Source organism: Bidens hawaiensis, unplaced genomic scaffold (genome assembly GCF_021521415.1).
Source record: "Bidens hawaiensis isolate Kalapana, Puna unplaced genomic scaffold, B.hawaiensis_p1.1 tig00000190_1, whole genome shotgun sequence".
NCBI lineage: Eukaryota > Viridiplantae > Streptophyta > Magnoliopsida > Asterales > Asteraceae > Bidens > Bidens hawaiensis.
Window position 1 is genome coordinate 8,336,357 of NW_027491020.1, and position 9,250 is coordinate 8,345,606.

Genomic DNA, 9,250 nt, shown 5'->3' on the forward strand with positions numbered 1-9,250 from the left:
CATCTCTTATCAATACAGTAGCCGTTTGTCACATTTGGCCACACTATTAAAACATATAGCTAGTTTAATGTCACAGTTTGTGGCTAATGCATGTGTTTTTGGTCACATGTATCAAAGATCAAACAAACTATGACTGTAGGTCACATTTCGCCACACGTTTTTATAATGTGGCTAGTTTTTGTCACAGTTTTTTTCAAAGTGTGGCGAAAAGTACCTGAGTAGGTATAGAATGGTCATATGAAGAATAATATGTGTGGCCAAAACATTCTCGAAGGTTTTCAAACATAGTCAAAGACCTTTTAGCCACACATTTAACCGAAGTGTGGCAAATCACCCAGGCCACATGTGTGGACGAAGGTCGATATTCGCGTAGTGTTTCTAAATTTACTTTTTAAGTTTTCTTGCTCCACCAACCTTGCCTACACCAAAGTCGGGTCAAGGGCGAACGCCAACTTGCAAATAACCCTTTTATTGAATTCAACAAGTTGATCCTATAGACAGAGACTCGGTTACGCCTTTGCAAAAGTCTTAAACAATCTTTCACGGGGCCAGCTTGTTTAAGAAGTAACCCAAGGTCACAAAAAATACAATTCAAAGATTTATCGAGTGGTATACCAAGCACCGGAGTCGTTGTTACGTGATTCATTGGAACACCATCATAAACAAATATATTGATGTCACAAACAAATATATTGATATCATGGTCAATAAGTAGACCGAAATTGTGAGTTGTTTTCTTGCTAGCTTGTTCTAAGATCCCTATCTACCCCGTTCTAGTATTACGTCATCTAGGCTTCATACCGTTCCTTTCATATTACAGAAATTCCACCCACACAAGAAGTTTATCTCGTATCAAGGCTAAAGTTGATCTCACGAGACAAGCACATCTAACGGGAAACCTGTATCATTTTTATGAGGCACGGAATCAATATTTAAAAGGCTATAAAGAACATATACGATCATTTGTCCGGTCATACTTTAATTTTCTTTTCCAGGACACAACTAAATTACAAAATAGTGTCCTGGTTATATTTCCTTAGGTTGTTAAACTATATCTATTCATACCTTAATAAAACAAAAGTGTGCACAACAGTTTTTGTTGTAGGGCAATAGAGTCCAAAAGAAAACCCCAAGCTTCTTGGATCTTCTAATTAATCATCATTCTAAGCAGCATACAGAGTACGTAACTAGCTCATGTTAATTTATTGTTCAAAACCAGGCAATCTTTTCTTTATAACAAGTTACTTACTTAAGTAAAATTACCGGTTATCAATTCCAAATTCATACAGTTGTATATTGTGGTGTTGTATATTATGGCTATCAAATCACGGTGGGTTTTAAGACAACACGTGCCTCACAATAAAGCACGTTCTCGTAGGTTTTAGTTGAACGTCACTAACAAATGGTTAACTAATTAAAGAAACAGAGTGGCCGTAACAAATGGTTTTCGACGAGCGTAAATCCTTTTGTAGTTAAACTTTATAAAGAAACTAAAACTTAAAAGAATAAATTTATAAATCATTTCTCTTCTCATTTAAATGTTTTGTTTACATCAAGTTCGTTACCTATTACATTTGTCGTAAAACGTCACATAAATTCATACTTTTTTTAATTAGTAAATACTGTGTTTTACAACTTAGTTGCCAATGTGTTGTTATGACTATACGCGTCTCGCAGAATCCTCATTTCTTGTACATTTAGAGTAAAGGTAAATAACGAGTCAAGAAACGTGAAAGTGTGACATTAACATATCGTTTTACCAACTAGTGGAAAGTGTTTTTATTGTTAACTTAACAAGTGAAATAAAATTTAGTCGAATTATATCTTGTTATGTCAAACTTCATAAAATTTAAGCATTTTAAATCAAATAAACGTAATATTTTTATGTACAAGTAATACAAATAAGATCATAATTGGTTTATGAAAGTTAAAGAAAGACTTGGAAAATAAGAGAATGGAATGAACTGTAAACGAAAAAAAATTGAAAAGGGAAGAAAAAAAGGTTCGAAAGTGAAAGAAAATGCATTTAATTATATTAAGGTTACACCTAGTGAAATAATATGTTATTCAATTTGTGCTAGCTCTCAGCATGACACGTATGATCCTTTCACACACTCGACTTCCTTCCAGGCTTTTCTAAATTTACCTTTTAGGTTTTCTTGCTCCACCTACCTTGCCTACAACAAAGTCAGGTAATTACAAATTACTCATTCAATGAATTTAATAAGTTGATCCAATAGACAGCGACTCAGTTACGCCTTTGCAAATGTCTTAGGGAAAGCTTGTTTAAAAAGTAACCCAATTTCACAATAACAATCCAAAGATTTATCGAGCGATATATCAATCACCAGAGTACGTTCTTACATGATTCATCGGTGTATAGCCCATTTTGTTTATGTAGTCTTATGTATTATTCCCGATACTTATCGTGTTTGTAATATTTACTTGCTTGTATGTTTAGGCCCGAGACCATATGTATTATGCCCATTGGGCCTTTATATATGTAATGATAGCATGAGATGTCCTCACCTATATAAGGTGAGACATACCCATGCTAGACACAACCCTTTTGCTAATATCTTATCCATCTAACTCTCTCTACTCACGTAAACAACAAAACCACAACAAGATCCGAGATCTTGGTTAACCACTAGTGATTTCCGCTAGCTAGATGGTCTAGATTGATCCAAGAACATTAACTGTTGTTGTTTGATCCGTGAATAAGGACCTACAATTGGTATGAGAGATTTCGGCTCTACTGGTTGTGGTTCTTGGGTCACAACCTTGGATTTTGGTCGTGTTTGTGTGTTGAAGACAAGTGTTCAAGTGTTCAAGTGTTAAAGTGGGTTTAAGGGTTCACTTGGCATTTTGGTATGTTTACAGGTTGAGAATCATAGGTTCAAGTGTTGTGTGTGTTTACGGGTTTGAAGTTGTGTTTGGTGAAGATTGTATGAGATAAAGTTTGTGTTTTTAAAAGATATAAAGGTGTTCTTTGAGTTGTGTAGATTAACCGACTTTCCTAAAATGGCAAAAATTGTATATGCATGAAAAGTTGTGAGAAAAGTACAATATGTACCTTCCCAAGAGAAAAGTAATCAAATCGAACCCCGAAAGTAATCTAATCGAATCCATAAAAGTAATCAAATCGAACCCAGAAAACAATCTAATAAAATCCAGAAAAGTAATTGAATCGACTCATACACTAATCGAATATAATCCCATTCTATTAGATTCCTTTGTATCAAATTGATTCGTTTTTGCTTCGATTAGATTCCTTTGAGATTCAATCCTTTTTCCTTCAATTCGATTCGATTCCCTTGAATTCAATTCGTTTGTACTTGTTGACCAAATCAGAAGTTGTTAAGGATCTGTGTGTGTATTAATAAAAAAAAATTAAAATGTCTACTGATCAAAAAGCTTTGAAGAACTGCATGATGCTAGAAAATGAGGCTGGTACAACCACAAAGCCTCCAAAATTGATGACCTTCGAGAGTAACTTTGTCGATTTCAAGTGGAGATTTAAGAACTGCATAAGGATGACTGACACTTCTCTCCTAAGATCAATTCAAATTGGGCCTTATAAACTAGTTACTCAAACTCCTGATGGACCAGTCGACACTCCCGTTGAAGCCTATGGGGATGAGAACAAGAAACTTATTCAAGAAGATGAAAAAGCTTATGGAATTCTCAGTGTTTATTTGTCAGCTGAAATTGCCCAAACTTTGAGAGAAAAAACCTCCACCAAAGAACTTTGGTATGCTCTGGCTGAAAATTTTAAATGGAACCTTGAGATGAGAAATAGTCAAAAGGAAATGTTGAAAGGAGAGTTCAGATTTTCTCAGCCAATCATATGAGCTCTCTAAATCAAGTAGGAATTGCTACAGGTTCAAGCATCCGTTCAACTTTTCTAAGCCAATCCCATCCAACCGCTCATCTAGTTAATGGCATCAAACTTCACTCCACTCCAACATCAAACAACATAGCTCTCAAGACATCTGTAAGCAAGTCGTCACCTCCATCTGCAAGCTTTAGTCCATTCAAACTGCTGTTGACAAAGTCGTTGAACAAGCCCTCAAGGCACATGGTTTAATCACTCTTGCTAGTCAATCATCTCCACCTATTCACACCACTGACATTGATGATCCTCACATTTCTCTTTACCATGCCTTTATGGCCAGTCACGAACAATTAATCAAAGAGATATTCCTGAGATAAATGTGAATGATCTTGAAAAGATGGACATAAGGAATCACATGGCTATGACTGTTCACAGAGCAACAAACTTCATGAAGGAATACAGACGTGACAACTTGAAGGATTCAAATGTGCACACTATCGAACTCGATAAAGAAAAGCTTTGTTGCTACAACTACAATGAAGTCGGACACTTCGCTAGAGAATGCACCAATCCAGTAAAGCCTGCAAAGACATCAAGGTCACTGATGTTACTGTGAATGAAAGTGAAAGGAGGAACGATAAGAGGGCCGGGTCAAAGAGGTTCTTAAAGTGGTCAGGGTAATTCAAGTTCAAGCTCAAGGGCCCTTGTCACTCAATTTGAAGTGTCTACTCAACCTGGATGGGAAGATGATCAATTCACGGAACTGGAAAACCCTCTGAGCATGGAAAATATGGCTTTTTTGGATGATGTGATGGGTGCTTTAAGCTCTACACCAGGAGGAAACCCCGCCACTCCTGAAATTCCCGAGGTATATAAAAGCCTTTTCTCTCAAGATTGCATCTTTAAAGTAGAATTTTATAGATCTCATAATGCTACTTTAATTAATGAGAATCAAAGCATTAAGAATCTGAACGAGGAATATAAGAAAGCCAATAAGATATACACCACTAGGATTAAGACTCATAATGATGACATGGCTAAGATGCATGGTAAGTTGTTTCAGGCCACTAAAACTATTGAATTTCTTGAAAGACGTGCTAGTGAATTAAATGCCAAAATTTTAAAGTTAGAACTAGAACTTTCTGAAAGAAAAATTGATGTTGATAAATTCGAAATGGCCTCTTATAAGCTTAATGGCATCATTGGAGCTCAAATGGGTGTTAAACAAAAAATGGGTTTGGGATACGAATTTTTGGCAATACCACCTCCATTTATTGATAATTATACATCCCTACCTCACTTTAGTTTCAACACCCCTCCTGAGGATGAAATGGTCAACGGAGTTAGTCATGTACCAAAACCCAAGACATTCATTCCTCCTGCGTTAAAACAGGTTGATTCCCCACCTGTTTCTGTTGAGTTTAATGGTGAGTTGTCTTGTTCCGCAGGTGGTATAGCTGAATATAGGTCAGTGGAAAAGAACATGGGTTGTGAGGAAGAAAGAAAAGCAAATTCACTTTTTGTTTCTAATGTGAATTCAAAATCATTTACCAACTCTATCTGTAATAATAACAATTTAATTTCCAAGAAAAATACATTGACCTCATCTTCATATGATGATGTATCATGTGAGAGTGTCATGGTTGGCACTTCCCACTCTATTTTGAATGAAAATCTTGATATTATTTCAAATAGTTATTGCCATACCATTTTCGATGAGTGTGTTGTTGAAAATTGCAAAAATTTGAAAAAGAATGATGATGTGAATGTAGCAAGTTGTGCATCATCTAGCTGTAAGTTTGAGGAAAATATAAATCAAAATAGAATTTTTGAAAATGAAACTGCAGGTGCTTCATGTAAATATATTCCACCAAGTAAACGATCATTTTCTTAAACAACTTATCAACAAAGAGATTCTCAGTCATACAACGGGTATGATTTCAATTACTACAGTCACCATAAACCAAACTATGTTGATTCATGTTGTTCAAATGATTTTAACTATTATGGTTATGGGTTAAATAGTTTCTACAATCATGTTCCTTTCCAAGGATCACCATTCCCTTTGCATCAATCTTATTCCAGTTCAGATGAGAAATCTAGGATTCATAGACGAAAATGTTGTTTTGTGTATGGAAACCCATCTCACCTTGTAAGACATTGCAAGAACGGGCATCTACAACAGAAAGAGATGAGAAGACCATTTCATCAGTCCCGATCCAAAGCTACTAACAGCTCAAGATCAAGGACTGATAAAGAGGTTAAAATTTCCAGTGAAATGGATGTAAGGTCCGAAAACAAGTCTAAAGCTAAGAAACCTTTTTGGATAACCAATAAGAAAGAGCAAAGAAGGGTACAATGACTGAAAAGCTCAAGATATCTTCAAAAGGGACAAATAATAGGAATCCTAGAATCGAAAGATTAGAGGATTTTGTTTTAAAGCCAAAAGAAGACGGGCCAAAACATCTCCAAAAACTAGGAATCATACATTTGTAAAGATTCCCAAGGTCTGGTCTTTAGATTCTGACACACCTAAAAGCTTTATTTTTCCAGAAAATAAAAAAAAATTGGTGATTTCATTGTTAATCTTCCCGAGACAACTAAGTCCCGGAAACCAATGTTTAATTAACTGTTCATGTGTGTAGGGGCAGTCAACAACGCCTGCCAATAGTATTTGGTAATTAGACAGTGGCTGCACCAGGCACATGACAGGGGTCGAATCTTTGATATTCAACGTTCAACCATTTGATGTCGGATATGTCTCTTTTGCTGGAGATGTGGGTGGTAACATAACCAAGAAGGGTAAAGTATCTGTTAGTGCACGGTTTTGGTGTCCGTAGCGATCGAAAAAGTTATAGGCGGTTTAGTCTTTGTATTTAATGTATATTGTAAATAGCCTATAAATAGGGAGCTCATGCTCATAATTTAGTAGAGAACTTGTACATATTTTAAGTTATTCTCTCCATAACTTATCTCCACCATAATGTATTTACTCCATATTTATCAATAAAGTATTATATTTAAAGTGTCGATTTCGTGTTGATGTATCGTATTAGCGGCTAGATCTTGGTCTCTATGGCGGGAAAAAATTTTCTTGAGTGAATTTTATCCTGAATACTCCTCGTAAGTGAGTTTTCATTCTTGAAAATTTTGGCGTTAAAATTTATTTTTGGAAAATTTTCGGTGAATTTTTGGCGGGAAAATCGGGAAAAATTTTCTTTATCAAAATTTTTCTGGGATGTTCCTAAGGTATTGGAGACTCTTCGTGTAAATTTTGGTAACATATTTTTCGATCGACTGTTTACGCGTTTCGGCTGGCCGAGGGGGAGACCGTGAGTAATTTAAGGAGGAGATTGTTTGTGAGTTTTGGATTATTCAAGACCTTGCTGAATTTGTCAAGAAAAGGGGGAGATAAAACTTTCATTTGAGATTATTTGGCTTGTATCTTCCTACATTTGCAAGGTTTCTTGAAAAATTACTGCAATTCGGGTGGTAATACTTGTTTGAAAAGCTGCGTTTAACTGAGTTCAAGACTGCAGTTGTTCTTCAATTGGTGATTGATTTGTTCAAAGATTGAAACCTGACTATGTGAGATACGAGTGTCTGTTCGTTTACTTTTTTCTGAGGGACTTGATCCTGACTATGTTGGCTACGAGTAAATGGCGGATTACTTCTGTTGAGGGGGACGATTCTCGAACGAGTTGATCTTATTGAAGAATATACGAGTCTTGTCATTGGAGTGAAGAATTTGATCATTTGGGGTTTATTAATGAAGGTTGGAACTCTGAATCTTATGCCTAAACATTAGTGCATCTTTGCGAACAAGATGTGTAAGAGCTTCAAAGAGTATATTTGGATACACGTTATCAAGAGAGGGAAAACCGAAGTGAAAGATGTTGAATGATCGAGTTGTTCATGAATATGTGTGACGAGGTTAAACATAAAGATATGTTTTCTTTACCGGTGCTGACAGATAGCTGATGACTTGATGCTGATTGTTGAAAGATTTAACCATATCATACGCCAGTGGATGATCGGAATGATCTCCAAGAGTTGCTCACTCTGAGGGGGAGATATGATATGAGAAGCTACATGTTGTTAGTTTGCTGAAAAAGATTTAAAGATTGTTTGTCTGCACAAGCCCGAAAATCATCAGTCAAGGGGGAGTCTGTTAGTGCACGGTTTGTGACTGGTGATTTGCAGTTAAAGTATTCAAGGATGAAGTATTCGATAGCTACGGAAAAGGGGGAGTCTGTTAGTGCACGGTTTTGGTGTCCGTAGCGATCGAATAAGTTATAGGCGGTTTAGTCTTTGTATTTAACGTATATTGTAAATAGCCTATAAATAGGGAGCTCATGCTCATAATTTAGTAGAGAACTTGTACATAGTTTAAGTTATTCTCTTCATAACTTATCTCCACCATAATGTATTTACTCCATATTTATCAATAAAGTATTATATTTAAAGTGTCGATTTCGTGTTGATGTATCGTATTAGTGGCTAGATCTTGGTCTCTATGACGTTCTCTCAATATGAAGGAAGCTGAGCAAAAAGTTTGTTTCTACTCTGCTGGTAACTCGGGTGGTTCTGGAAGTTCAACTAATATCAATCCATTTGCTACACGACCTAGTGTTAATATGAAGGAAGCTGAGCAAAATTTTGCTTTTCAGAAGGCTTTTATGTCTTCATATGAAAACTTAGTGAGTAGTAAGATTGCCACTAGTGATTTAACAGATGAGGACTATGATCAGATAGATCCAGATGATCTAGAAATCATGGATTTAAAATGGAACATGGCGATGATCGTTCGTAAAGTTAAAAGATTCATGCAAAGAACTGGAAAAGATCTTCCAGCTTTAAACAAGAAGTTGGGTTTTGACAAATTAAAAGTAAAGTGTTATAATTGTCAAGAATTTGGGGAGAATCCTTAAACGTTCAGGCTTAAACCTTTAAACGTTCAGTTAAAAACCGTCACTCAATACTCAAAATTGATCAATTGAAGCTTAAAATTGATGATTAATTTGATCAATTTCAAAGTTTAATTGATCAATTAGTTTAGCAATTTCAATTTCAATCAGTCAATTTGATCAACTGACCTGTGAACAACTCGTGACGGAGGAAGATGGTGTTAGTGAAAGCGGACGGAATCGATGGAAGCAGTGGATCATAGTTGATGAAATTTACAATATTGCCATCGTGTGATTTTGAAATCTACAGTGTAGGAACTCGCGTACGTAATGTACGATTATGGATTATTGTATTGGATCTTATATATATATATAGGGGTGAGTTAACGTACAATAATGACTTATCATACATTAGGTACGCGACATTCCAGAGCGTTTGATTAAAAAACGCGTGGTGACAATTTCGTAAATAACCCAACAGTAGTTCGCGATCAAAATTCGTCGA